At 52.2% G+C, this 25,698-nt stretch overlaps 1 protein-coding gene across 1 annotated transcript in view; it reads left to right on the forward strand.

Annotated features, from left to right (window-relative positions):
• Positions 1-25,698, forward strand: part of LINGO1 (leucine rich repeat and Ig domain containing 1) — a 157,596-nt gene that overhangs the window by 63,792 nt on the left and 68,106 nt on the right. The gene's annotated exons all lie outside the window — the stretch shown is intronic.

Here is a 25,698-nt window from a genome sequence, read left to right on the forward strand (position 1 = left end):
TGCTTTGAACTTCTGCAAAGTGAGGTTTGCCAAGGCTCCAACATGAATCATTAATTAATTCCTGGAGGGTTTTTTTTTTTGTGTGTTGTTTTGCTTTGATAATTGAAAACATGCAGAGGGAGGCACTGTAGGTGCAGAAGAACAGAGGTGTGTTTGGGACTATTTCACCGTCCTTGGTCGGGAGGGTGCCACAGGTGCCTTGCCTGCCCCAGCTCCTTGGGCTGGGCTGTAATTGCTGCCAGGCGCTGCTGGCACCCAGACCCCTGCCCTCAGCGTCTGCCCTCATCCTGCCTGCTGGGCCCCATGCGAGAAAGCATACCCGCCTCTGAGCATCTCTCTCCCCTCCTCGTCCTCCTCCTGCACCCTATGGCACAGCGGGGTCTCCTTCAGCATCCGTGGTGCCGGGCGTGCCCTTTGCCGAGAGCCTTGCTGGACACAGGAGCCCCGAGGCTGAGCAACGGTGGGGAATTGCTTTGCTTCCTTTGGAAACGTTGCTCCCCGAGGGGGTCTCTGGCAGTGCTGGTGGGAGCAGAAAGCTCAGCAGGGCACCAAGGAAGGGCTTGGAAAGGAAAAAGCAAGTAAAAAGGACAGAAAGGTCTCATCAAAAGATAAAAATACAACTACCGGGGCAGCCTCGGGATTGAGGGGAGTGGAGGAGGGCAGTAAGATCTTGCCTGGAGGCTGAAAACCCAACTTCTCCTCGTATGCCACGTGCTCCAGCCCCCAACCGTCCCGATGGCTCCCTACCGGACTCACTCCAGTATCTGTGCCTGTTGGACTGGCAAACCCCAAGTGGGTAGGTCTCACGGTGCTGAAGGGAGCGACCAGCCTTGGCCGTGGCCACATCAGCAAGGACTGTCCCCATGGTCCAGGGACATGCTGTCCCCACGCCCCAGAGCCCAGGGACAGCAGGAACGGGCTGTGCTTGCAGTAACACCCGGGCCCCCGAGCCCCCGGGAGCTCTTGCCATTTCCACTCTCTTGCTGGTTTAATAACTTGTTCTTTATTGACATTTTTATTCCGAACACAGGGAAAATGCCAGCGCGGTAATTGCAGTACATGTAAAGCAAGGCACCGTGCCACATCCTCCAGATCATCTCCTGCCCCCTTTCCCCAGCTCATAAGGCCCAGGTGGAAACCAGCAGCGGCTTGGCTGGAGGGTGGGATACAGGGACCCACGCGTGCCGTAGGGCTGCCACCGACGGATGCGGTGGGACACGGGCACCAGCTGCTCCGCCATGCAGGGCAGCAGCGGGGCTGGGAATAACCCCAGGTCTAATTGCTCCGCTAACAGCTAGACCTGCTGCCTCCAGGAACACTTACATCTGCAGATACCTTGTGGTTTCTAATACCATCAGAAATCCCTCTTGCTCTCATGTTTATCAGCATGCGATCGCAACCCCTTGATGTCTGCACAACAGCCTTCCTTCTCGCGGTTCCCTGCAAAGAGTGACAGAGCTATCACAATCTGGAAAGAGGCAAACAAGAATTAAAAACCCACTGGGATCCAGGGAAAAAAAAACCTCTGTCCTGCAGGATGTAAATCAAAAATAGAAACCCTGTTCCCTCCCTCCACCCCAAAAGTATTCAATAAACAGATAACATAGGAAATGTACAATTTTGCAAAGCCATGGTAGCCACCTTTTTTCATGCAATAAGCCAGAAAATGTTTACTGCATGAGCAGAGGCTGTAATGTTGTAAAATGATAGTGCTGGGAAGCCATCTGCTTATTGACTGAAGCCTGCAGCACAGGCTTTCTGCTGTGGTGTCTTACCTAGACGTGTGTGCAGGCGCGTGTGCCGGGGACACATGCCGAATGCCTGCTGGCTGCAGACTGTTCCTCCACGCCTGGACACATGAGACAGTGCGCTGCGGCACGCGTCCAGGTAGGGCTGTGCCACGCGTGGGGACACACCCCGCTCAGCAAACGTGACGACATGCTTCGGCAGCCTGGCCCTGCCCCGCGTGCGCTGGCAGCCTCCCGTCTCAGCATGGCTCTTTCTTTTTTCGTCCTGACACGTTTCTCCTCCCGCCTTCGTCATCCAGCCTCTGAGTCCTACCAGCATTCGTTGTCGCCTTCTGCGATTTGATTGTTAACATGAAAACACTGTGGTTTTTCTAAATTGCGCTGTCACTCATGGTGAGCGAGGGACCCCACCTGCACGCGGCACTGGGACCAGTGTGGAGCTGCAGGCTCTGGGGGAGCTGCTTTCCCCCGAATTTGGAGCAGGGCATTTGTATGGATAGGCTGAGCTTCACCAGGGCTCCCTGTTTACCTCGGAGAAGGCGCAGGGTGTTGTCGGGTTACGCGGGGACAGGCTGTGGGATGGCAGGTGGGCTGGGGAGGGCAGTCACAGGGGGTGCAGCAGCAGGGTCTCTTCCCTTGATCCCCAGCAAGTCTCAGGTTTTCAAAGCGGGGTGATAGAAAAGCAAATGCGAAGCGAACAAGCAGACCCCTAAGCTTAGGGGCTCTCAGGATGGCGTTGCACTGGTGTGCAGTGAGAGTGGGGTGTCACTGGCACAGCACCGGCGAGGGTTGCGTCGGAGGGCTCAGCGCAGACCTTTCATGGATTTGCATCCAACAAGAGCCACGTGCATCCCGGGCTCCTCCCGCTAAAGCTGCTGAGCCACACCAGCACATGGTCGCCTGTGGTTAAGTGGAGGATTATGCATGTATGAATGGTTGGCATTGAACTCCTAAACTCTCAAAATCAAATTCTGCCCTGCAGAACGGCGGCACCGCTCCTGCTGAGGTCAGGGGGATTTGTGGCTGCTTGTAAGGGAGCCAAATCTGTCTTTTCTTCCCGTGCTGAAGGTCATGCCACAGTGCCCTCAGCATCTGGCTAATCCAGCCGGTGCCCTTCACCCAAACACAGACCCACGCATCCCCGGTGCCTGCCGGTGCCGTGCTGAGCCCCACGCTGGTGTCCCATCTCACACCACGGGAGCAGCAGGGACCTGGGCTGCCACACGTGTCACTGGACCCGTCAATGTGACAGCCTGGCTGCAAGAAATCAGTCTGCGGGTCTCCGACGCAGTGAATTTGGTCTGTAGCGTTGCATGCCTTTGTTTTGATGACAGGAGTGGTGAAATAACACCCATGGGATAGAAGGGAGACCAAAATTATGATATTGCCCTTTGGAATTATTTCACAGTCAATGTAGCTTTCCTGTCCTCTCGGTGATATTTTACCCAGACATTGCTCAAAGGATCACTGTCTTATATTAATCCATTTCTGTTGATGCACCGAATAAAATGCTCTATTCCCCCTAGCACTCCTGCTGTCCATTTTGTTTCCAAGCAGCAAGCTGCCACCGTTCACGGGCAGCAGTGTTTGTCTGCTGCTGTGAATTATGATCGACTATCGCAGAACAGGGACGGGGTACAGATTCATTCAGTCTTCTGCTCTCTCACAAGCTGCTCTTGTATTATTGATAACCCAGAGCTGAGTGATTATTACACATATAAATTTATTTTAATTTCTTATGATTGCTGCTGTGATTAAATTACGTGCCAGGTTGTACTTGCCCTGGCAGTGATTAGATGCTATAAGCCACGGCAGAGTTTACGTTAGTGAGACTGATGGATGAGACAGGACTGGTTTTCCTCACGCAGGGCTTTGGCCCAGAGCCGCAGAGGGATTTCCATGTGTGTGCTTACTTGACTTCAGTTTTAGAGGGTCCGAGTCCTGGCCTTGAGCTTGGTGCAGTGCAATTGTTTTGAATGTGTGGCCTTTACACAGGAGAGCTGTAGCCCCGGTAGCACGTGTCAGGCTCCTGATGTGGACTTTCTTGGCTCAGGTCCCTTTTGCGCTCCCAGCACCATGGTCCCCATGCCCTGGGATTGTTTGGTCCAAGCTGGGCAGGAGCGAGTGGCTCTGCCTGGGCGACCAGAACTAAATCCAGTCTGTATTATCTCTTATTTTGTCCAACCTGTCCCATTTTCTACAGAATGATGAACTTTGGGCCAGAGTTACCAAGGTACTCAAGCACCTGAAGATGAAGAGAGGAGCTGAGAAAGATTAGGTGTCTACACCCTCTTCATTCACCCCATAGACACCCATCTGCATGTTAAATATCTTCCAATATCTGCATCTGAGGGCCAGGTAGAGCTAATTGTATGAGTAATTCTGTTGACTTAGTTGCTCCTGTAAACATTGACAGAATCAGCCCCCCTGTTACTCAATAGAAAACACTTCTCAGCAGAAAATACAAACAAATTGCCCTTCATTCTGTAACATTTTAAAATAAAAATATCAATAAGGAGCTAAGTCAAAGCTGCATTTGAGATTCAACAGATTATTCAGCAGAAAACGTGAAAACAATGAAGCTCCTCTGAGTATGGTAATAAGCCAACACAGACGTACTGCTTTTTCAGATCACAAAATCTCAATACCCAGGATCAGTAGAAAACTAAGTAGAAAATGCTTTTTATAGGATTCAAATTCCAATTAAATTACAGCAGATTATTCAACAAGAAAGCCTACAAAATGAAGTCCCAGTTTATGTATTGGAAAGCAAAATGCAAATACGTTGCTTTCCGGCTCACAGGTTTTCAAACCAAAAGACAAACTTACTTTAAGTAAAAATGATTTCATTCAAATTCTGGGGGAATCGACTCAAGCAACTGATCCTCAGCTGAATTATTCAGCTTTTTTATCAACAGACTTATTTCTTCCCTCTTTATTCTTAATTTGCCTATTCATAAATTCCACCGCTTTGTCAGTCATAAGAAATACTTTCCAGTAGCTTTGACAAAGCAAAAATTAGCAGGGAAGAGAACTGGCATATAAACGCTTCGCTGCAAAATACTTCCTTGCAACGTAAGGTATTCTTCTCTTCCTGGAGCTTTAATGCCAGCAGAAATCAATGCAATCATCTCAGCTAACCCTCCCGCGTGGTGCATGCCGCAGGGCTTCCGCCCAGGCTTTGGGGACGGTCCCCAGGCTGGCCCTGCAGTGGCCGTTTTGGACCTGCGGTTTTCGGTGGCTGAGAGAAGGGTGGATGGGGGGGTCCCAGTGCCGGCACTCGACCCTGGGTCCCTGCTGAGCCGCAGGACCGTCTCGGGCATCCCTATGGAAACAGCTTTGCTTTTAGAAACTCTGCTTTGGGCTGAAAGGTCCCGCGGGGCAGAAGAACGTGCTGTTCAGTAGACGGCTCTGTTAGTCCGTTTCCTTTGCTCTCGAACAGTGATATCTTCTTTCCAGCTTGCAATTGCCTGGCTTTGACTTCGAGCCATTGGATCTCATTACGTGAGCTTGTGGGGGTCGTGGGTGTTTCTAGGGGAAATACCGGTGATCATAAATCTTTCCTTTTGATCTGCAAACATCAATCTCTGCTGATCTAAAGAAGACTCAAAGGTTACAGTAAGAGTCTGAGTCAGAGGGGTAGAACTAGATGAAAATCTTGGTTCTGTAATTTTATTAGGAATTGGGAAATATTTTAACAGGGGGATGAAATGTATCTTTAAATACAGAACTTAAAAAGAAGGAAGGGATTTGTTCAACTGACACACCGGAGGAATTGTAGGACCTTAGAAACAATTTGTAAAACCTTATTAAATAGGAGAAGGCTCTGAGAATCCATCCAGCTTTCCCAAAGAACCTTGAACCTTCCTTCTCGCTACAGTCCGCAGCTATTCGCTGCTGTGTCTGCAGAGCAGGAACCTGCCTGCCGGCACCACGCACTGCGTCCTGGGACCCGGGGGCTGTGATGCAGTCAGGGTCCCTCCTTGTAATCGCTTCTGATTCTCCCAGTTTCTCCTGGTGATGGCTGTCCAGGAGGCTCGCATTAGCACAAGGAGTGGAAGGGGCAGTGGATGCCTTGGGTCGGAGGTGGGAGTTTAGGGGTGAGATGTGGTTTTCCTTCTGCTCTGGGAACGTTACCTCCTGTCTCTGCTGAGAAGTGTCTTCTTGTCCTCATCTCCTTGCTTGGAAGCACTGCAGAAGAGAAACCAGTGATGCTGTTGCCATTTTTCCCTCTCTGGAGAGCAGGCTGCCCAGCCCTGCTGCAAACACCTCACGTGCTGTGGATTTTTGTCTCCTGTGATGTGAGAGGAACACTGGAGATTGTGGCAGCACAGAGAGCAGCTGGGGTTTCTGGCACCCGGGAAGCTATTGAAGATGGCTTATGTGTTTGAGAGACACTTGGATATGTTGGTGTCAAGGAAGGAATGTCCCTCCACCTTTCTTCTCCCTTGTTTCTTGCATGGGGGTGAGGGTTCCCCACCCCTTGGTGCTCCAGTTGCAGTAAGATTCGCTGTGCAAGGAGCCGTGGGAGTGTCACCCCTTTGGCACAGCTCCGGGGCTCTCTTCCCAGCCTTGTGACGATGTTTCCCAGTGTGCTGGCATGGCGGCCTTGGCTGCTGCTGCCCAGCTGTGCAGTGGGGACCTTGGGGTGCGTGGTGGGGGACAGAGCTGACAGTGGTGCTCCTCTCGTGGAGAAGACAAGCCCTGCAGCCACTGCTGCTATTGAACGCTGTCTTCATGCTGCCCAAGCCGTGTTCTGTCTGGTGGGAGAGATTAACAAGTGCTCTTGGGGTGAGGAATGTGGATTTAGGGGAGAAGGGCTCTCATCATTCTCCTTCCGGATTTTAATGGCCAGCCAACATGGCGAGGTTGGTGGCAGAATGAAACTCCAGCCTCTATCCTCTTCCCCATGCAATCTGTGCTTTGTGCCCACGAGGGGAGAGCTGTCACCGGTGCCACAGAGCAGAGGGGCCGAGATTCCCCCAGGATGTGGCTCAGCAATGCTTTATCAAACCCCCAGAGCTGACTGAGCTGGTGGCTTTTGGGTCATGCCTTGGACACAACAAGGGTACGGCTCAACTTTTGCTGGAAGGGAGGGAGAAAGCACAGGGCAGGGGCTGCCCATGCTCCGGGGAAGCTGGGGAGGGAGAGGCAGAGACAGAAGGAGAAGGAAAAGGAGATAAAAGGAAGGGGATGCAGGGTGGGAAAGGGCTGTTCCTTCCATCTCGTTTCCCATTAGGGTAGCTTGAACAGCCCACGGCGTCTTCTCCTTGCAGAGGGTAATGGGCTTTCTGCAGAGCTCTCTGCTCTACCAGGAAGGAATGAGAAAGCAATGTCAAATATATGTTTGAAATGTCAACAGAAGGGCCCCGCAAGATTGACTGCAGCCTCGTGAAATATTTAATTCTTTCTCTCTTTATGAAGAGAGACGTTATTCTGGATGAAAGATTTATGCAGGGGGAGGAGGGCAAGGGAGGTGGGGAGAGAGAGGGGGAAGAAGCGTGCGGGGAGAGGGAGGGGACCGGCTGGCTCCCTCTCTCACCGCTGCCCCTAACAGAACGCCTGTTTGATCTGCTCGCCTATTACTCATCGCTGGAAACGTTGGATGTTGCTTCATTATCTCAGCCTCGTTTATGTCTGTCGGTGTATTCTCCCTCTCTGCTGCCTTCATCTTTGCACAGATGCCTATCGCAAAGCGCGTGCCCGCCTGCACGCCGGCCGCCGAGCCCAGACAGCCCTGGCACAGCCCACCCCAGAGCACAGGGTACCAGCAGCTGGGGACACCGGTGGCGGCACGGGGCCTTGGTGGGATGGCCACGAGGAAGCCATCCACACCAAATGGTGGCAGAGGGGCGTCATATTGAACAGGATGCCCCTCTTCCAGGCCTGCAGGGTTTATGCTGCCCGAGGGAGAGGTCTTGCTTTCCCATGTGGCGTACCAGTGACTGATGCTGCAGATCCAGGGGGACTCACCTACATCTAACCAGGCTGAGGGGGCCAGGGAGTGCAAGGACAGCTTTCCCCTTATCTGCTCCCGCGCAGCACTGTCATCTGCTCTGCATCCAAAGGCTCGCTGCCGGCCCATCTGTTTGGGGTTTGCTGAACGGGGAGCCTGCAAACAGCCAGACACCTCTGGGCTCCAGAGGGACCCTTTCCTCTCGGCAACATGTGCCGGGGCTGTACCCTGCATCCTGCCCTGCGTCGGGCCGTCAGCTCACATGGGCGACGGCTGATCTGATGGGTCTTCCTCACTCACCCTCAGCGGCAGGGCTGGCGCTTGAAGAGGGAGAGGGATGGATGTCTGCTCACCCGGAGCCTCCTGGGCAGTGGAGCTTAGCGGAGGCCTCTGGCATCTGTTGTAACGTCAATAACGGCGATAATCCATCTGAGGAAGTGTTAGCGAGACCAGAACCGGCTGAGGAAGCATCTCCCCACCTCTGCAATTCTTAGATAGAAAAGAAATGAGTTCCCACCAGCAACAGGAACAGAGATGTAAAATTCCAATAGCAGTAGTAGAAAAAAATATTGAAAAAAAAACTCTTTTGATTCCACTGAATAGGGTTTTTAAAAAAATAATTTCAAAACATTTTGATAGTTGCTTTTCATTTCTAGTTCTTTTTGCAAAACTGTAAATTACCTTGGGATTTATTAACCTAAAAATTGATTTTCTTTCATTTTGAATGTGTCAAAAATGGGACATTTTGACCTTCTGAGCCTTTTTCCAGAATTTTTGTGAAATGGGTAATTTGTCACAATTGATCCTTTTTTGGAAGGCTTTGAATTTCAACAAACTGGTATTTATTGATGAAAACACATTTAGTTGACAAATTCCCAAACCAGCTCTATTCAGGCAGTGGCTGTGATTTCAGGTTTCCAGACCAGAGCGGAGAAAGGTTTTGGTTCGTGATGAGGAGCTTTCACATCTCAGGTGGGGACGCATCCTGAGAGCGGGCACCTCGCAGATAGTTCCCGCTCTCTGTGCCTGCCTAGCTCAGATTCAAAGCAGAGACCTGGAGCTGAAAAGGGCGGCAGTGTCCCCTCTTGAGTCCCCTGGGCCGCCCGTGTCCCCACGGTGCAGAGCAGAGCAGCTCAGAAAGCCATGGCTCCCTTTGCACCTCCCCACTGAAACCACAGGCTCTGGCATCGCTGGCATCCGAGCTGTTACACTCACTGCAGCGTTAAACCTTGATAAATGCCTTTAATATTTAATTGGTCTTTAAAAAACATAAATAGGCAGGATATTAAATGCAACTCCTCGGGCAGAATAAGGCTAGTAATGTACGTTACCCAGCGACTGGTGGCATCTTGCAAAATGCACTTAGTGTGGTTTGAAACTGAGGGCTTGGGAAACATTTCCTTTTGTTCTGTACGCTGACGGGAGCGGGAAGCTGGCGGTGCCAGGGAAAGCCCTTTTCCTTCCCCGCCGTGCCCTGCAGCCCAGCCCCACTGCAGCCAAGCAGGGCGCTCGACTACCATGCCCCAGTGCACGGTGACAGAGGGGTGCTTCGAGGAGCCAGGTCACCTCCCAAAAACAGATGTGTTGCATCTGTGGCACGGACCTGCCTGGCCCCAAACCGAGCCCTGCTCGGTGCCAAGAGGGAGGAGTCAGTGCACGGCTTGTTCCTCAGTGTGGCATTTATAGTGCTCAAAAATAGGACTTCACTGTCTTTGGAAATGAGATGTGTGCCTTCGTTATGCACCCTCCGCAGTGCCTCTGAGGCCGCGGTACCTGCTAACGAGATCACCGGAGCCCTCCTGCTCCAGCCTCCGCCGGCTGCCTCCGCCAAGCGGGAGCTGTTAGTTCCAGCCATTAAAAATTGTTTCCTGAGGGTCCAGCAGTTGCTGTGCAATTTGCAGTAGTAGATGGGGACAAAAGGCACCATAAAGTTCAGATGGGAAAAAGGCCACGGAGCCAAATTAGGGGGCTGAGTCCAAGGGCCCTGTCCTCAGTGGGTGGCAGTGGCAGCAATACGAAGCCGCATCTGCTCAGGATTTTGCAGGATTTGCCTGCAACTTCCCACCTCCAGCTGTGTGCCAGGTTTCCAAAGGACTTCAGCTCCAGCCCCACCTATCCTGGCATGAGCTCGTCCTTTGGGAAGTCAATTCCACTGCCTCACTGAGGCAGGAGATCGCGATCCAAAGCTTGGGCCTGGCTGTTGCTAAGAGCAAGCTGAGGACTGTAAAGCAGATGTATGGGAAGATAACCCTTGGGAAAACCAAAAGAAACAACAAAAAAGCCCCTACTCAAACATTTTTCGAAGTTCACAGGAGGTTCATCTGATGTGCTGAGGGAAAATTTAAGTTTATTAGGGAAGCTGGGGTTCAGTCATTCCCCAATAACCACTGGAGCCAGCAATCCTCACGGAGGAGGTGGGAGCAATGCAAAGAGCATCTTCCCCTGCCATCACCAGCACACTCGTCCGACTCCTTCAGCATTGCCAGCACAAGTGGTGGGTGAACCTTCACTCATCCAGAGGCTGATTTTTCAATCAGAAGAGCACTTAAGCCTCCCAGAGTTCAGGTACTTGTCTCTCCGCTGCCACTCCTGCCTCTTCAGCGCGAACAAGTGGGCTGGAGATCCCAGGAGAACAAGCTTTGCTATGAAGTTGCTAGCGCCTGGGGCTTGCAGGTTGGGGGTGGCACGAAAATAGCCGCTCTTGGAGCTCGGCTCCCTGTTGCTCACCCACAGCAGTGTCTCAGCCACTATCAGCTTCTTCTAAATATGGAGAAATGCTGCAGGCCTTCGGCAGCGGTGCCGGGGAGCTGCCGCGAAACGCACGGGAATAATGATCCCGCTGCTGGGAGGCCCTGGAAGAGTGGAGACGTCGGGAGGGAGCGGAAGCAGCATCAGCAGCAATAATAAACACGGAGCAATCCGGCGGGGAGAGGTTTGATCCCAGGGCTGGGTGACAGGTCTGCCGGGGCTCTTCCTGCGCAGGCTGAGGGAGGGACCTGGGATTGTTGGAGGGACGTAAGAGGCAGGAGCAGCTCACACCTCACCCGCACGGTGTTCAACCCACCGCAACTGTGCCTTCGTGCGCAGTGGGGAGATCCCTGGGCAGGCAAAGCTTTCTGCTCTTCCTCTCTCCAGATGGAGCGGGCGGGGGTGGCGTGCAAGTCTGGATCAGCCAGATCTCGCTGCCGTGCCGTGTCATGCTGGCATTCCCTGCCTGCCCTCTCCCTGCTGCCTGCCTGGGACCGAGCCGGCTGCTGCCCTGCGCCAACCGGCACAGCGGCGTTTCCCACCCAGAGCAGACACGCTGTCCTGTGGGACCTGCTGCAAACACCCTGGTCCTGCTTCTCTTGTGAAGCTGCTCAAAACCCACCCAAAGCAACATGGAGGATGCCTCTGTAGTTCTGCAGGAGCTGGCAGCATCTGACTCTGCCTTTTCCTTTCTTTTTTCCACTTTTATTCTCCCTCCTCTGCAGAACCAAAACATTTTGGAGACTCTGCGCTCCATGCTAGCCTATTATTCACAGAACCTCCTATCTCCCTGTTTCAGGATGCTGCCTGGATCCGACCAATTACCAGCTCCCTTGATGTATAACACCATAAAACCCTTAACCTCATTATAGAAAATTTCTTTTGAATGGCCTTTAAAAACCATCTCATTACACAGGAAGAACTGTAATTACCTTTAACAAGACAGAGATATTGTGCGAGCGAGTGCGTTTGGGCTGTCAAAACAGCAGCGGTGGGAGTTCATCTCCAGCCGTTTCACCACAAGGGCAAACACTTCGTAATTCCCTCCCCTGCCCCGCTCTTCATCCCAGCCCTCCTCCTGCCTCTCGTTCCTCCCTTCTCCACTCCTTCGCCAGGCAAACACAGCTCCTCGCTTGGCTCCGCTTTCCACGATAAAGCCCGTCTTCCCCAGGTCTCGTCTCTCTAATGCTCCTGGTCGCTGCAGTCTGAGCAAAGCCCTTGCAAAGCCCATCCCTGCTCTGAGAAAACGCGTGGTTGATGCTCTCCAAGGGCCACTGGGGTGCCTGGACTGAGGGCTGGGCTTGGCCAAGTGGGACAAGAAGGACGTGACGATGTGGCTCCTGGGACTTGCCATTCCATGGCCCCGTGGTGCCTGGGCTGCAGGGACGATAGAACCGTTCCCAAGCAAGGCCACCTGGGTTTAACAGGGAGGGCTGAATGCCAGTTTGCCTTTGCTGCCTTCCAGGGAAGAAGAAAAATGCTTTTTTGTCAGGCAAAAATCCTGTCTCTGCACCTTCCAGCTTTGGCCTCTAGTGACCTGATGGGCAGGGGTCCGTCCCCGCGGGATTCGGCGTTTTGCTGCCATGTTACAGCTCGCACTTGGAGGGGTTAAGTTGTTTTCCTTTCTGCATGCGTGTGACTCAAAAGAAGATATTTTTTCCAAACAAATTTTTTTCCATCCCATCTGTCACTAGTGTCAATGCACTCCTTTGCCCAGATCCAAGGGTTTTTTTTTTAAAAAAAAAAACACCCTAAAATCTAACATTATTTTAGAAAAATCTGAGTACGTGTTGCCAGAGCTGTGATATTTTCAATTTCTGGGAAAGAAGCTGTTCAAGTTTTTAACCCTTGGTGCTCATCCTGAGGGGCTCCAATGCCAGGCAACTCTGCCCCTTCCTCCCTGCTCTCTCCTGGGTGGTTTCTGGCTCTTGTTTCTTTATTTCTGTTGTTTATTTTTTCTACCTCCGGGATTTTTTTTTGGGTGTGTTTTCATATTGACAAAGGAGAAGCACTCCTCTTCCCTCTCCTCTGGACAACACATGCCTCTTGGCACTCATTGTGCTGCTGGTGGTACTGGAAAACAGTGCCAAAACCAGTATAGAGACTGGGGCAGCCCCCACTGTGCCTCAGGGCTGTCGGGAGGCAGCACAGTCCAACCAACAGCCCCTTGGCTATCCCCAAGGGGTACACAGATCCCCCCCGCCTCAGCAGGCAAGCTGCTGCCAAACTATGGTTGTCTTATGCCATATGGAGAAGGAGAGGGTGGACATTGAGAACCCAGCTGCTGCGAGGCCAGCTAATTGTTTAACAGCTTTAATTGCCCTAAGCAGCCCCACCTGATCATCTCCAATCACGGCTCTGGGAGCCATATTTAAGGTCAGGGCTGGCCACCTCCTTCTTCTCCTGAGTTTCAACATGGGTGGATGTGTATCCAGCACTGCTTCCTTTTGATCCATCCTGGGCTGCCCATGGGGCCTCTGGACCTGGTTTGTGCTGTTGATGGACTTGGGTGCAGCACCCACCTCTGCCTGCTGTGTTTGGAGCTGTGGGCCTGTGCTCTGTCGGGGAGGGCCACCCTCTGCTCCTGGCTCGTATTCCCCAAGAGAGCAGCCAGCCCTTGTGCTCCAAGGGATGTGTTTCTGAAGCCACTTGGTGAGTGCTAACCCCATGGTAGAGGGCTGATAGCTGAGCTCTGGAAAGGTGTTGGCTTTCTGACCGGCTTTCTGACCACCTCCCTGTTAGCAGCTCCCTGGCTGAGGTTCCCAGTGCGTGTCCTTGGAGATGGACTTTCTCAGTGTCCTGTGCTTCGGGCTCTGGGTGCGCTGAAGACCAGTGTGGAGAGCCAGGTCAGGTTCATGTGCGTTATCCACTCGTGGTCCTGCTGAGGATCCCCCGCCTTGCTGAGGGCAGGGCTCATGGCATCCTCCTGGGGCCAGAGCCTGTGCCTGGGAGGAAGGTTGACTTTGGGGGCTCACCATTGCATCTCTCCTCTCCAGAGCAGGCAGCGGGAGTGCCAGGTCTTTGTGTGGGGGTGTCCTGCTTTTATTTCATGGAAGGTGGCTGGGCTGTGGTTAATCAAAAGGCTGTGACTGAAGCAGCTGTACTGTCTGTGTGCTGTCCCTGCCTGGAGGCTGTGTTTGCCTGCCTGCCATGCAGCCTGCTAGCAGGGCTGGCTTTTCCTTTCACTCCCCTGAATGCCTCAGGGGAGGCCTGGACTCCAGACAGACTCTGCTTACACCTGCTAAAGATGAGTGCTCATCACCTTGAGCAGTTGCCTTCCCTATCCCAGTGTGCCAGAGGCTCTGGGAGATGTTCTCAGTCCTTTCCCTGCTGGCAGCACCTGGGTAGGAGCCTCAGGGCTCTGCATCACACCAGTTGTGACCAGCTGACCCCCATACTGGGCTCTGTGGTGTGGAGCGTGGCCCTGGCTTGTGCTCTCCCACATTGTGGAGACTGTATTGCGAGTATCTGTACCAAGCCTGTTGCAGGGTGCTTTCATGGGCAGGTCCTCTCGCAGCAACAGTTGGTCTGGTTGGGAGCAGGGGTGCCTGTGGTGTGGGTCCCGGCCACCCCAGGGTCTCTGCGGTGGGAGCTCTGCCTCAGGAGGGTCCCTGGGAAAAACAGGTCCCAGTCTGCAGCCTGAGTCGGCCGAGGAGCATTCCTGTCCTGCTATAACTGCCCTCCCGAGAGCAGCTTCGCTCAGCCTCGATGTCTCTGACCTTCTCAGTGTTGTGCAGTGGTATTGGCTGCCGCAGCCACCTTCGGCTCTGCTTGCTGTCTAATGAGCCTGTGGGGATGGAGGGGAAACAGGCAGCCAATAAAAATACAGAATATTGAAAAGGTCAGAGCTGTTCAGTGTGACACAGTAAGTCACAAAACTTCTCAGGCATCGCATCTTCTCTCACTGCCAGCCGCTTGTTGCGTGCCCAGGCGCAGGGGCTGCGCTGCTTGGCTGTGACTGGCTTGCATGGACCTTCCTGGAGTGTAGGACAGACTCGCAGCTCTGCTCCTGAGGCGGTGGTGAGCTTTGCAGGTGTGCCAATATCTCTGTGGGTTTGCATACTGGCTGCATCTCTGCAAGCTGTGTTGAAGAAATCCCCTTCCAGAAGGAGTCTTCAGAAAATGGGCTTTGCTTTCACCTCTGTAGAGGGAGAGATGCCTCTGGTTGAGGTGTTTGACTTTTTCTAGCAGGATCCTGCCATGATCCCAGCAGCAGGGAGCTGGACAGATAGGTACCAAATTGCTGATGTTTGTGTCATGCTCTGGATCTATGCCCCAGGGGTCACAGCAGTGGCAGGCAGGGACCACAGACCTCCTGAAGAGTGCTTGGTCCTGCTGGGTGTAAGGGGCTATGGCTCACCCCTCATTGCCAGTAGCTGAGGGTGCATTTAAAGTCAGATGTGCTCTTGGCTTTTCTGTGCCCCTCTGGCAGCCCACCTAGTGAGGGGGGAGCTGAACCTCTCCTGCAAAGCTGTGCTGATTTAGCAGACCTGTCCTTTCTGAGGGCAGGGGGGAAACATGCATCCAAAAGTTCCGTCTGTACTTCTCCAGCATTACACAGGAGGGAGTCCTCCCTCTCTGCCTCTGACCCCTTCTAGTTCTCCACATCTGTTGGCTTGCCCTCTGCCACAGGCCACCAGCTGGTGGGGACCTCACCTTTCCAGCCAAGGTACCTTTGATGGCCCTTTTGTGGTGGCAGAGCAGGGCCCAGTGATCTCGCCATATGCCTGGCTGTGGAAACATGCTGTAGGCCTGCCAGGTGCTGGGAGGCAGAGGGAGGAAAAGGTCTTTTAAGAAAGACCAAAACTGTCATGACAATTTACCACTGAAGGCTCCGTATCAGCTCTGTGCCACAACGACAGTTATTGGAAAATATCAAAGAGCGCTTCATGCCGTTCCCTTTCCTGCGGGCAGGAGAGCCATTTGGAAATGACAATTTACTGAGCTTAGGAGTGAAAATTTTTAAGTGCTGGAAGGGAAAACAAAGGGGGTAAGTGTGGGCCAGTGCCAGGCAGGCAGCAGCCAGGGCTTTGTACTGGCATGGCAGCAGATCTTGCCCTGGATGCCGATGTCTCTGCAGACGCTGTGCCCAATGGTTGGGGCTCGCCGGAGTTTCTGGCAGGGAAGACTGAGTGTTTTATGCTGTCTGCTTTGGTTGAATGTGATGGCTGGATTATCCCATCAGCTCCCCACAGCCGTGCTCCTGTGTGCCTGGCTCTCATGTGCACCTCAACCCTGGCTGTTGGGCACTGTGGATGCCAGCCCAGCCTGGTGCTTTTTACAACTTTGCTATTTCAAGTCCTCATGTGGTGTCCTGGGAACAGTCTCTTGTGCAATGTGTAGTTCAGTAAATACGTAATGTGTTGGTTTAGGGCTTTATTGCTTTTATGCAGCACTAATGTAATGCTATTCAGAGAGCTCTGACATGCCTATTAGCAGCTGAAGTGGAGCAGAGGAAGGAAGTTCTTCCTCTCCAAGCCCATCATCTTCCCCTCTTGATCCTCTCAGCCATGATATAGTGGTCTGAAGGAGACAACTTGTCTCTGTTAGCACTCAGTGAAAAACAGTCAATAAGATTGTTAGAAGTGACTATGGATTGGCCTTGATTTTAAAAGGGATCTAAAATATTTGGCCCAAGTCCCACTGGAGCATTTTCAACTTTTGCAAAAACCTTCTGCAAGACAACTTTTTTGAGAGTTCCTACCCAGAATCATGCTCTCAGGTTTGGGGTGACCTCCGTGAGGAATTGCAGGTGCCTGTAAGGGCTTTAGTTGGCCTAGGAGGTGTCATCAGCACCCTGCCCTGGCCATGTGTCACAGCCCCTCAGTGGCCTGGGGGGGGGCTGTCAGGCCTTAGCTGTGTGTTTGGATGGGACTGGAAACACTTTCCCCCCTGGGGTTCCCCTGATTCAGGGTAGGACTTGGCTCATGTTCCTAGCTGCTCCCAAATCAGCTGCTTCTGGGCAGGGATGATGCCCTGAGAGCAGAGCCTGCTCCATGGTGAGCCTCATGCCCCTGTCCCAACCCGCTGCACTGAGGTGCTCAAGCGTACGTGTGCATGGGTGCTCCCAGTGGGTTGTTAAGCTGCTGTTATTCTGGATTGGCTCTTCAGCACCTTGCCAGTTTGGGCCCCTAGCAGTTAATAATTGTAATACCTAAATTTAGTGTAATGACACTCATTCAGTCTGCAGTTCCCAATGTGTTACAGACGTAGATTAATGTTACACAGATAAAGTCAAGTTTCTGGTGTAAGATCAATAGATCATAATTTGGTGACACTTGAAAATACATCTTATTAGCAGTTCATGTTTTGGCACTTTCCATATATTCCCGTGAATGCCCCTCCCTGCTGCCCTGGGGTGCTGCTCAGCATGTTGTTGCTGACAGCATCACAAGTCCTGTGAAATAACGTCTCCTGCGCTAGATGCCACTTTGTGGCTCTTGTCTCATGGGAAATAAATAACCTGATGGAGAGAGGTGAAAGTGCTTGTTGGTCACTGCGGTGCAGTGACCGGGAGCCGTTAGCATCTTGCAGCTGCAGTGACTGGGGCTTTTTTTGGAGCTGACTCGGGGCATCTGAGCCCCCAGCAGGCACCTTGCTGTTGACATTGTGTGGTGCGGTTGTGACCAGCCTTAGGTGAGAAAGGTGAGACTGGGAGAGCAGAGGGAGCCCACGGTGGCCATCCTGTCCTAGATATGAGGATAGAGGCTGCTTGGGAGGATGGCATGGGGTGGGCTTGTGTGACCTGGGCTGTGCTGTTGGGTAGATGAACAGAGGCTTTGTGCTTTTGGGGCACAAACTGGCTCCTTTTACCAGCATTAATGGAGAAAGGTAATGAGAGGGGGCCCCCATGGCAGGGCATGTCCTTGCCTCGTGGTGACCCCTCTCAGCCCCAGCACGTAGGGATCTTTGCACAGAGCCCCTTGTTTGACAGCTTAAAGTGACTTCCTTGAGGACAGGGCTTGAGGTAAAGGCTGAGTCTGTTTTGGCTCTGGACCGAGGTCTCCTGTGACTCCTGTGCTTATCTCCTCCTCCTCCCATGTGCAGTGGATGGTGCTGGGTTGATTTATCTGCATGTGTTGGGCTCTTTGGCAATGAGTTCAGAGCTGAATTTTGCAGCCAACACTAATTGTATCTCTTCAGGGCTCGCATGCACCTCTCCCTCACATGTCTTGCTCTGCTTTCTCCTCCTCAGGAGGAAGCTAATCTCCTCCAGAGCCCTCACCCATCAGAGCAGATTAGAGCAGCTCTGAGCTCTTCCTGCACTGTGGAGGAATTGCCAGGATCAGAGGTTTGGATCATAGCTGTGGAGGATGATCCCTCTTTCAGTAAGCCTGGATGAGAAAGGTGCTGTGCAGTTATTCTGCATCAATGGAGTATGCCAGAGAAGATGCACTTTCCTCTGGTCCCCAGAGTCGATGGGAGCAGTGCTGAGTTTTGCTCAAATGGAAGATGCTTGTGTACACTTCTGTAAGCAATGAAGTGACTCAGGTTGCCCACTCAGTCTTCTCTTTCCACAGACTGTTCCCAGAGTCCCTCCGGATATGTCTGAAGCATCCTAAATAAGACCTGTGTGCGCTGTGCTCTGAGGTGGAGACTGTACTGAGCTACTCAGAAAAAAAAATAGGCCATTGCTTTTCTCACGCAGGCAGGCATTTAAAGAGCCTATGTGGGAGGAGTGTGGGCATGTGGCTAAATCAGAAGTGAGGAGCCATCCCCTTCTTTGGCATCTCACCTGCCTTGTACAAAATGGGGACGTTGGGAAGCCAGGCTGCAGGCTGGCTGGCTTTTTTTGGTAGCTTTCTTGGTGGCACTGGCTTCGTACAGTGCTGCCACCATCCAGCAGAAATCACTAGGGGAGAAGGAGCTTGCTTTTTACCTTTACCTTTATGATTTCTAAAATGGCTCCTTTTTTTACCTCTGCTCCCAGAAAAGTCAATGGCAAAACTCACTTGCCTGAAGTGGGGCTAGGTAATCAACCTCACGGGAATCCCTGCCTTGCTCCTCTGATCATTGCTCCAGCCAGATGCCCAGGCAAAGCATCTATCTTTGTCTTCCAACCTGAGATGCTGTCTCTCCACTAATTAAATGAGGAGTATCATCTCTTTATATTTCTGTCAGCTGATTTCAAATTAAAAAGGGACCTATAGGACCAAGAAGAACCTTATCCTTCCTTTGGGGATTGCCTTCCTTTTTATTTAAGTTTTTTTGCAGACTGATAATTCCATCTGAAGGTCTCTTGTGATAATGTGGTAACCCTTGGATGCTATTCAAGTGCATCCTGGCCCCTGGTGTGTGCTCATTGCCTCCTAATTGCTATAAATAAGTTGGGAATGATGAAATTAAAGTGCCATTGATATCAGACAGGCCTGGCACACTGCAGTTGCAGGCATGTGAGGGAAGTGGACAGATGGGGAGATGTTAGGATAATAGGTATTAAATGCAGATTTTACCCTGTTTGGGAACCCCATCTATGCACAGTCCAAATCCTTGGCGTGGCAAGTTTGGCAGCTTCCATGCTGGTGCCCCAGCTAAGCATTTGGCACGGGTTGGTTATGTACAGGACACAAAACTGAATGACCTCCCTTGATTCCCCAGAGATCCCTGGATATTGTGCTCCCCATGGGCAAGGACATAAAAAAAAAAACCCTGAGGCCATGCAGTGTCCCCAGTCTGTAAATCCTCAGTTGCCAGTCCTTGGGGCTACGTGATCAAACTGAAGCAAGTAGGTGCAGGCTGTTGGGGCTGGGCTGGTTCATCAAACAGGCAGGGCTTGTCCTTATGTTCACTCCCTTAATCTGAAATGGATTGAAAGCTGAGGTTTGGGTTCTGGCATTGAACCCAGAAGAGAGAGAGTGGGGTGTCTTCCTACCCTGGCATGCAGGAAAGCTGGCCCAGCATGGGGACAGCACCAGCAGGGATGATGGTAGGGAGGATGTGGGAAATGGCAGGGCTGGGAGCTGGTTGGTGTCATTCAGTAGCTGCTCTTGGGCTCTGCTCACCTGGAAATGCTGCTGCTTTTAGTTTCCTTTGCTCTGAAATAAAATAAACTTGATTTTTAGCATGTGTAGTCAAAGGGGAAGAATGATACCTTGTTGTTGGCTGGCAGTGTTACTGTGTCCTGTAGGAGCCTGGATAGGACCTGAATCAGGATCCTAAGCAAAGGCAGTCTTGTCACAAACTGTTTCCAGCCAGAATAGACCCAACATGTAACCCATGGGGTAAAATTAATCCAGGTCACGGGGCATGCAGACCAGCCATTCAACACTCATCCCCATGACTCCAAGTATCCCATCCCGCATCCTGCAGTGAGAGCTGCCCGGGTGTGGTAACATGATGCTCAAGAGGAGCATCTTGGCCAAAGTGTACCCAACTTTTGGAGCCTGCAGGGGGTGGCAGGTCCTGGGGCTGCAGGTGAGGATGAGCTTCCCCAGTCTGCAAACACTTGTGTGCTTGTGTAGCCTTACAGATGCATCCAGTTTTGTGATTCTGCAGTTAATAATTTCCAAAGATGGATGGCAGGTACAGCACAGTAATTTTATTTAAAAAAATGCCAATCATTTTAATCACTTACCTAAGATTTGAGTCAAGTCCAGCCGCCTAGCTTTGGATAATAACTCTCCCAAGCCTTCTTGAGCTAGTTTTGCGAAGCATCAGGGTTACCAGGACACCTGAAATGGATGGGAGGCGCACTGACATGGCAGCCAGCTGGCCTGCAGGATGGATGGCTGGTTGCAAAGTGATGGAAAGTTACATTTGCTCAGTCAGAGCCAATTCTATTCCTGTAACTGGCCTTGGCTGTGACTTCGGCTTCCCTGTGGCTCATCGGATGCTCACCCTGTGACATGCTCACCTGGGGGTGTGTTGCCCAGGCTTTGGGTTGAGACAGCAGAATCCCTTCCTCTGGGCAGTCATACAGGCTCAGGGCTGATGTTTCAGAGGAGTTCAGCACCTGAAATGCACCCATTCCATGTTTGCAGGCCAAAGGAGACAATTCATGACCCTCTGATCTGCTCTGCAACAGAAGCCAGAAATCATCCCCTGCCGATTCCTTTGTCAAGTGCAGTAACTCTGGGTGTGCTCAAGCACTCTGTTCACAAAGACACAGGAGATGCAGGGTCTTGGTTCTGCTGGCAGGTGAGAGAGGTCTCCATGAAGCTGCAAAGGAGCAGCCACCTGTTCCTAGCTGGGCATATGGAGCAATCCTTTGAGTAAGGATGCTCCCAGAGTGCCTGGTGCTGCTGGCACCCTGCTCTGGCAGGGGCTGCATGGGGTGAAGCAGTCTGTTTGCATGAGGGATTGTGGACACTGCCCTGGGCTGGTCCCAGTGACTGAATGTTCAGATCTTTCTAACACGTATCCCTCTAAGCAAATACCTCATGCTGCAGGAGGCATAGTGGCTTTAAATTCCTACAGGCAGGAAACATCCTGGGTTTGGAGGGGCTTGAGTGTTAATTCATCGAGTTAACTTTCTCAAAAGGATGTGTGTGAGCACGATGCCATTTGTGTGCTTTCCAGTGAGTGGCCAGTCTTCCTGGTGCCCAGCACCCTGCAGTCCTGTTCAGAGGTGCCCTCCCACCCATCGCTGCCATTCCCTCTACCTGGGTAGAAATGTCCCCTACAGTTGCAGCACCTCCCCAGTTATGTTTGTGACCCAACATGCTGAATTATTGACGAAAGCCGATGTGTGTGCTGGTCAGCACAGTGCACTGTGACATTGAGATCCCCTCTCAGTGCACCCTCCTGCTTTTGTGCTGGCTGGAGCTGAGTTAATCCCTTGTGTGCATTTCAGCTCATCTCTGCTCTCACCTTGTCTTCCTCCCCTTCCCCTTGGCTGCTTCCAGGAGGTGACTGACTCTGGGCTCGGTGCCTTGGGCTGGGATAAGTCTGCCAGGTCCCACCAAGAGCCATCCCCTTCTCTGCATGGCTGAACACAGCATGGGACATCCCTGGACCTACCAGGAAAAGGTGCTATTGCGACTCATCAGCAAACAAGCTGGGCACTGCCAGGGCACTGGGGAAGAGGGAAGGCACAGGACATGCCTGGCTCATCTGTGTGGGCATGCTGGGTTTTGGCCAGTGCTAAAGTTGGCTGTTCCTGTTGGGCAAGGAGGGGAGGAAGGAACAGTGCTGGGTGGAAAGCCCTGGTGAGCTGGGCTTGGCATGGCTGTGGGAGGAGGAAGGGAGCAGTGCTGGCTGCTCCCAGGAGGAGCCACAGGACCTGTGACCCTGTGTGACCCCCTTTTTGGCAGCAGTGGCCAGCTTGGCTCTCAAGGATGGTGAAGAACACTGAGCAGGCATGAGGGTTTGTTTTGCCACCCAGAACGGCTTGATGCTCGAGGCAACTGCCTTGCTGGTCTGTGCTGTGAGGAGCCTGGGCAAGACTTGGTCTGGGGGAGCTTAATTCCTGCAGAGCAGATCCTTTGAGTTTGCTCCAGCCGAGTGCTGTGGTGCTGGTGCAGTTTGTCACACTAGGACTCTGCTAGTTGGGCCAAACTTCAGTATCCCATGGGCTTTGCGTCCTCTCCAAACAGGGCAGGTTTCAGAGACCCTGTCTGGCTCTGAGCAGAGCAGGTTGTCACTGGTCCCCAGATGCCCTGGCATTGCCCTGCAGGGAGGCGCGTGGAGGGAAGGACTTGTTTTCCCATCTTGATCCCTACTGGCTGAGATTTCGCAGAGCCTTTCACCCAGAGGTGAAGTCACTCACTGTGACCACCTTTAGCAGCTGCTTCTCTGCATTGTGGGTTGTAAATGTCCCCTTAATTTAGTGCCTGCAGTGCACTAAAGCAGCAACCTTAGCACAGCCTCTGCATAATAACCAGAGAGGCTCTAGATCCTCTGCTCGGGCACAGCCTGCTCTCCTTGACTGCTGTAGCCCCAGCGGCTGATCTCTCCCTTACCCCCGTGTTCCTCTGCCCCGTCCCTGCTGTGTGCCACAGCCAAGTCTGCTCCTGGAGATGACAGGGTGATCCAGTTCCTCTGCCACTTCTGCACTTGGGACGAGGTCAGGAATAGCAGCAGGATTCTGCCCCTGGGGTCAGAGATGCTGCAGGGCTCCCTGTGTGGCTCTGGGGTCCTGCCCCATCCCCGTCTGAGCGGGCACTGACCTGTTGCTGAAGCACTGTGCTACTCCTCCCTTGCACTGGGCTGCCTCTCTGCCCCACTGCCGAGCCTCCCCACAACTTACTTTTGAAGGATAACTCCCTGGTAAATAGAGATATTTAGCCTAATCGAGCCAGGCAGGTCAGTCCAGGCAGTAACACGCTCCCTTCCCAAATGTTTCATTTCTTTTGGCTGAACTTACCAGTGAAAGGTGTTTTTTCTCCTTCACAGAAGAGAATAACAGCTCTGACCTTGAGGAGAGAAATGATGAGGGTTCAGAGTTTTCTTTCCCTTTTTGTTGCTATTTTTCTTGCAAAATATTCAAGTTGAGAGGGATTTTTTGCTTAAACAATTTATGCCCAGTGGATAGATTTATTCCATTCAGCTGCCAGCCACAAGAAAGCCTTGTTATTCCCTGTGGCATGGCTTTTTTTTCCTCAATACCCATAAATACTCTTTACTAAATTTGAATTTCTACTCCTTGCAAATGTGAGGACCAGGTACTCCTGCCCTGCTCCTGATGCTGGATGTGCCTCCTGGTAGCCACCTCGCCTCCTTTGCTTGCCTGGCACTCAGTGACCCAAGTGCTGCTTGGGACCTGCTCCTAAATGTCCTTCTGCCTCCCCTCGCCTGATCCCATTCTGCTCCCTCATTATTTCCGTCTCTCAGGGATAGAGACTGTATAAAAATGGCTTTTTTGAATGTCCTGGCACCAAGAGGTGCTTTGTAGGCAGCACTTCCTGACCCACCTGGCTGTTACCTCCCACGCCTCTACTCCCAGCCAACACCCTGCTGTCCTGGCTTTTCACAGGAACCGGGCAAAAAAATGGATTTCCAGGCTGGCTGGGTGGTTTAGGATTGTTCCTTCAAGGATGAAGGGGAAAATGTGAAGGTTTGGTTTTGAAAGAATGTGGCAGAAATGCAAGTGAGTGTTTCGGCTTGACAGAAGGGTTTGTTTGGATTGGGGGTAGAAAAAAAGTGAGGGGATTCTTAAAATGAAAAGAGGGCTGGGGGTGGGGGGGGAAGGGAGACCTTTTCTTTTAAATACATCAAAACTGGCCATTTCTAATGCTGACTGATCACTTACAGCTCTTTTCTGAAACAGAGTTCCATGCAACAAGGCACGTTTGCCAGGGCCGGGATCGCTGCAGCCGCATGGCCTCTGAGTTTGGCTGTGGTAGCTCCAGAGCTGGAGAGGCACCACCTGGGCCTGCCAGCCCCTTGCACCACTGGTGCCTGCCTCAGTTTCCCTTTGCTTGTCTGCAGCTCATCTGTGCAGTTTGGGGAGCTCTGGCTGCCTCATCTCATCCTTACCAGGGTGGGCTGATGCAGGGATGCTTCTGCAGTTCCCTTGCTCAAGAGATTTAATTGAGGTCTGGACTGAGATCTCCAAACTCATTGCAGCAGTGAGCCTGAGAGGTAGCATCACTTCCCTGGCAGGCAGCTCGCTGGCTCTCACTCTAGTGCTTTTGATTTCTTTAGAGCTCAGATTTTCAGTCTCCTCACCTCTCTGCTAGCACACTGTTTTAGGAACAGATGGGCTTAATTTCCGATTGCTGCCCCCTGAACTTGGGAGGAGGTTTGAGTTTGGAGCAGGTCTGCCTCATTCCATGTGACTCCATCCTGCAGACTCCTGCCTGCGAGCAGCCAGGTCTGCCCTGCCCTTGCGGACACGTAGCCTACCAAGGACCTGGCAAATACCCCTCTTCATGCCAAGGAGGGCTCTCCGAAGTAAGATTTTTCTCTTAGCAGATAAATCTGTCTCCGTGTTACCTTAGCAGTAGCAATGGCTGAGCATCCTCTTACGGCTTGATACTGTTGAGATGCTTAGTCTAAGCTTTATCTAATCCTCTTTCATCTAGCCATCGGGCTAGTGATCTCACAAAAACAGGTTTTCTAACACCAGCCTCAGCGTTTTGTGGTGTGTGCTTGTGCTGGAAGGGTAATGCTCCGGCAGCATCTCAGCACTGCTGCCCCTGAACTGAGCCAGAGGCCAAAGGGAAAAGAAAATGAACCAAAGTTTTGAACCTGAATTGTGCATTTCAGGTTTAGGTGTCAGCTCTTGTTTTCATGGGATTTTGTGGTTTGTGATTTCCTTACCTGGCTTCTTGTGGAACATAAACCAGATTTCTATAACGATGACTTTGGGTTGGATTAAAGGTTTGGGATATCTTTTGAGAACCTTCCTGAATCTGACCCATTTTGCTCCTCTATGCTGCACGCTGCCGGTGCACCCCAGGAATCCTGCCAGCTCTTTGGGGAGTGTCAGGGGTCACAGTGCGCGGCAAGAAAATGCAGGGTCTTGGGTCAGCACCAAGGGGTAATTTGTGAGAGGAAGAGAAAGAAGGATTAAAGCAAATTTAAAATATTTCTGTTCCCTTCCTGTGTGTTGAGGCCATGAATTCAAGGCAGAATTTGAGGCTGCTGGACTTCACTCATGCTTGAAAATGCTTGGACTGTGAACTTTGCAACCAAAGCCTGATTCCTGCTTGCTGAAGGTGGGCGGCTTGTGCGTATGGTCCAATGGGCTCATTGCCATCCAGCATGGCAATGTCACCCAGGCACCCAGCTGGGGGACAGGCCTCTGGGTGTTGGGATGGAATGACCTGGCTGTGGTCCTGGTACAAGGCAGTGACAAGGACTAGCACCCAGGACCACCCCGCTGTGGCCTTGGGGCATGGGAGAGGGGTCACAGGGTTTGCTGTCAGTAAGATCTGCTCAGCCCTGAGCTGGTTACCAGCTGGTGGTTAGAGCTCATCCCTGGGATCTGATTCTGGCCAGTTCTGGGATGAACTTCATTCCTCCTTGAGCAAGAGAAGGGAGGTGGGCAAAGCCTTCCTCGATGTCTGCACCTGTGCTGCTGTGGTGTGGCCTAGCTGCAATGATCAATGACCATGGTGGGAGGGAGTGAGCAACCCCTCCTGGAGATGGGCTCCAGTGGGACAGGTCCCTCAGCTTGGGTTTGCTGCTGGTGTGATACTTCAGGAGTAGTCTTGTTTATCTCTTGTGTGGCCACTGGCACAGAAAGCCCTGTGCTAGTGAGCACAGGGCTTGGTGCACCCTGAGAGCCTGCTCAAGGAGGAGAGGAGCAGAGCAGTGTCAGGGAACAGACCTGACACTGGCAGCTGCTCACTGCCACCACCT

The sequence above is a fragment of the Chlamydotis macqueenii genome, chromosome 12 (assembly GCF_036417535.1).
Source record: "Chlamydotis macqueenii isolate bChlMac1 chromosome 12, bChlMac1.mat, whole genome shotgun sequence".
Classification (NCBI taxonomy): domain Eukaryota; kingdom Metazoa; phylum Chordata; class Aves; order Otidiformes; family Otididae; genus Chlamydotis; species Chlamydotis macqueenii.